General features: G+C 35.6%; 1 non-coding gene across 1 annotated transcript; it reads left to right on the top strand.

Moving 5' to 3' along the window:
- Positions 1-2,184: 2,184 nt before the first annotated feature.
- On the top strand, positions 2,185-2,288 carry LOC127746930 (small nucleolar RNA R71). The gene has a single exon (XR_008008735.1). It is a non-coding gene; the product is annotated as a small nucleolar RNA R71 (small nucleolar RNA).
- The last annotated feature ends 1,786 nt before the right edge of the window (positions 2,289-4,074 follow it).

Genomic DNA, 4,074 nt, shown 5'->3' with positions numbered 1-4,074 from the left:
TGGGGAAAAGTGATTGAGGTGATTGGTGAATGATGTTTGGGGAAGAGTATTATGAAAAGGTGTGAGAGAGAGGGAGAAGGTAGGTGGGGATCCTGTGGGTCCACAGATCCTGAGGTGTCAAGGATTTTTCATCCCTGCACCCTTTAGGCGTGTAAAATGCCCTCTATATGCAATCTTGGCGTTTAACACCAGACTGATGCTTGTTTCTGGCATTAAACGCCCAAATGTAGCTTGTTTCTGGCGTTAAACACCAACTTGGTGCTTGTTTCTGGTGTTAAACACCAGACAGCTCTTCCTCCAGGGTGTGCTTTTTCTTTTGCTATTTTTGATTCTGTTTTTAATTTTTGCAATTGTTTTGTGACTCCACATGATCATAAACCTAATAAAACATAAAAGAACAATAGAAATATAGATAAATAAAAATTGGGTTACCTCGCAATAAGCGCTTATTTAATGTCAATAGCTTGACAGTGAGCTCTCATAGAGCTTCACAGATGTTCAGAGCATTGTTGGGACCTCCTAACACCAAACTTAGAGTTTGAATGTGGGGGTTCAACACCAAACTTAGAGTTTGGTTGTGGCCTCCCAACACCAAACTTAGAGTTTGATTGTGGGGGCTTTGTTTGACTCTGTATTGAGAGAAGCTTATCGTGCCTCTTTTCCATGTTTACAGAAGGATAACCTTGAGCTTTAAACACAAGGTAGTCTCCATTCAATTGAAGGATTAGTTCACCTCTGTCAACATCAATCACAGCTTTTGCTGTGGCTAGGAAGGGTCTTCCAAGAATGATGGATTCATTCTCATCCTTCCCAGTGTCTAAGATTATGAAATCAGCAGGGATGTAAAGGCCTTTAACCTTTACCAACACGTCCTCTACCAATCTATAAGCTTGTTTTATTGACTTGTCTGCCATCTCTAATGAGATTCTTGCAGCTTGTACCTCAAAGATCCCCAGCTTCTCCATTACAGAGAGTGGCATAAGATTTATACTTGACCTCATGTCACACAGAGCCTTCTCAAAGGTCATGGTGCCTATGGTACAGGGTATTAAGAATTTACCAGGATCTTGTTTCTTTTGGGGCAAAGTTTGCTGAACCCAAGTATTTAGTTTACTAATGAGCAAGGGAGGTTCATCTTCCTAAGTCTCATTACCAAATAACTTGGCATTCAGCTTCATGATGGCTCTTAGATATTGAGCAGCTTACTCTTCAGTTACATCTTCATCCTCTTCAAAGGAAGAATAGTTCTCAGAGTTCATGAATGGCAGAAGGAAGTTTAATGGAATCTCTATGGTCTCTATATGAGCCTCAGATTCCTTTAGGTCCTCAATAGGGAACTCCTTTCTGTCTGGAGGATGTCCCATGAGGTTTTCCTCATTGGGATTCACGTCCTCCCGTTCCTCTTTGGATTCGGCCATTTTGATTATATCAATGGCCTTGCTCTCTTTTTTTGGATTCTCTTCTGTATTGCTTGGGAGAGTACTAGGAGGAGTTTCAGTGATTTTCTTACTCAGCTGACCCACTTGTGCCTCTAAGTTTCTAATGGAGGACCTTGTTTCATTCATGAAACTTAAAGTGGCTTTAGATAGATCAGAGACTATGTTTGCTAAGCTAGAGGGACTCTGCTCAGAATTCTCTGTCTGTTGCTGAGAAGATGATGGAAAAGGCTTGCTATTGCTAAACTTGTTTCTTCCACCATTATTAAAGCCTTGTTGAGGCTTTTGTTGATCCTTCCATAAGAAATTTTGATGATTTCTCCATGAGAAATTATAGGTGTTTCCATAGGGTTCACCCATGTAATTCACCTCTGCCATTGCAGGGTTCTCAGGATCATAAGCTTCTTCTTCAGAAGATGCCTCTTTAGTACTGTTGGATGCATTTTACCATCCATTTAGACTCTAAGAAATCATGTTGACTTGCTGAGTCAACATTTTGTTATGGGCCAATATGGCATTCAGAGTATCAATTTCAAGAACTTCCCTCTTCTGAGGTGTCCCATTGCTCACAGGGTTCCTCTCAGAGGTGTACATGAATTGGTTATTTGTAACCATGTCAATGAGTTCTTGAGCTTCTACAGGCGTTTTCTTTAGGTGAATGGATCCACCTACAGAATGGTCCAGTGACATCTTAGAAAGCTCAGATAGACCATCATGGAATATATCTAAAATGGTCCATTCTGAAAGCATGCCAGAAGGACACTATTTGGTCAACTGCTTGTATCTTTCCCAAGCTTCATAGAGGGATTCACCATCTTTTTGCTTGAAGGTCTGAACATCCACTCTAAGCTTGCTCAGCTTTTGAGGAGGAAAGAACTTGGCCAAGAAGGCCGTGACCAGCTTATCCCAAGAGTCCAGGCTATCTTTAGGTTGTAAGTCCAACCATGTTCTAGCTCTGTCTCTTACAGTAAAGGGAAAAAGCATGAGCCTGTAGACTTCAGGATCTACTCCATTAGTCTTAACAGCATCACAGATCTGCAAAAATTCAGTTAAAAACTGATAGGGATCTTCTGATGAAAGTCCATAGAACTTGCAGTTCTGTTGCATTAGAGCAACTAGTTGAGGCTTCAGCTCAAAATTATTTGCTCCAATGGAAGGGATTGAGATGCTTCTTCCATAAAAATTGGAAGTAGGTGTAGTATAATCACCAAGCATCCTCCTTGCATTATTGTTGTTGTTATTATTTTCGGCTGCCATCTCCTCTTCTTTTTCAAAAATTTCTGTAAGGTTTTCTCTGGATTGTTGTATTTTAGCTTCTCTTAGTTTCTTCTTCAGAGTCCTTTTAGATTCAGGATCTGCTTCAACAAGAATGTTCTTGTCCTTGCTCCTGCTCATATGAAAAAGAAGGGAACAGAAAATAATAATAGAGATTCTCTTTACCACAGTAGAGAGATTCCTTTATGTGAGTAGAAGAAAATAAGAAGAAAATCCGAACACAGGTAGAGGGGAGAAGAGGGTTCACATTTTTAGATGAAGAGAAGTGTTAGTAAATGAATAAATAAATAGAAGAAGATGAGAGGGAGAGAATTTCGAAAATTATTTTTGAAAAATAGTTAGTGATTTTCAAAAATTAAGAGAAGAAATACAATTAAAATTAAAATTTGAAACAATTAGTTAATTAAAAGAATTTTGAAAAAGAAGAAGGAATTTTCGAAAATTAGAGAGAGAAAAGTAGTTAGGTGGTTTTGAAAAAGATAAGAAACAAACAAAAAGTCAATTAGTTAGTTGAAAAAGAATTGAAAATCAATTTTGAAAAGATAAGAAGTTAGAACAGATTTTGAAATTGATTTTGAAAAAGATATGATTTAAAAAAGATATTTTGAAAAGATATGATTGAAAAAGATATTTTGGAAAAGATTTGATTTTTAAAATTAAATTTGATTACTTGACTAACAAGAAACTAAAAGCTATGATTCAAGAATTTAAAGATTGAACGTTTCTTAACAAGAAAGTGACAAACTTCAAATTTTTGAATCAATCACATTAATTGTTAGTAACGTTTTCGAAAATTTGAAATGAAATTAAGAAAAAGATTTTGAAATCACTTTTTAAAAATATTTTCGAAAATATAAAAGAAAAATGAAAAAAAATTTGATTTTTGAAAAAATTTTGAAAAGATAAGATTTTTAAAATTGAAATCTTGACTTGACTAACAAGAAACAACTAATTTTAAAAATTTTTGACTAAGTCAACCCAAAGATTTCGAAATTTATGAGAGAAATAAGGAAAATATGTTTTTTTTAATTTTTAATGAGGAGAGAGAAAAACACAAAAATGACTCAAAACATGAAAATTTTGGATCAAAACCAATGATGCATGCAAGAACACTATGAATGTCAAGATAAACACCAAGAACACTTTGAAGATCAAGATGAACATCAAGACTTATTTTTGAAAATTTTTCAAGACAAGAAAAATATGCAAGACATCAAACTTAGAAATTTTTCATGTTTAGACTCTATGAATGTAAAAATGCATATGAAAAACAACAAAAGACACAAAACAAGAAAATTTAAAGATCAAACAAGAAGACTTATCAAGAACAATTTGAAGATAATGAAGAATGCAATGCATGAAT

Source organism: Arachis duranensis, chromosome 4 (genome assembly GCF_000817695.3).
Source record: "Arachis duranensis cultivar V14167 chromosome 4, aradu.V14167.gnm2.J7QH, whole genome shotgun sequence".
Classification (NCBI taxonomy): domain Eukaryota; kingdom Viridiplantae; phylum Streptophyta; class Magnoliopsida; order Fabales; family Fabaceae; genus Arachis; species Arachis duranensis.
Note: the sequence above shows the minus strand (reverse complement) of the source record. Positions and strands in the feature narration are given on the sequence as shown.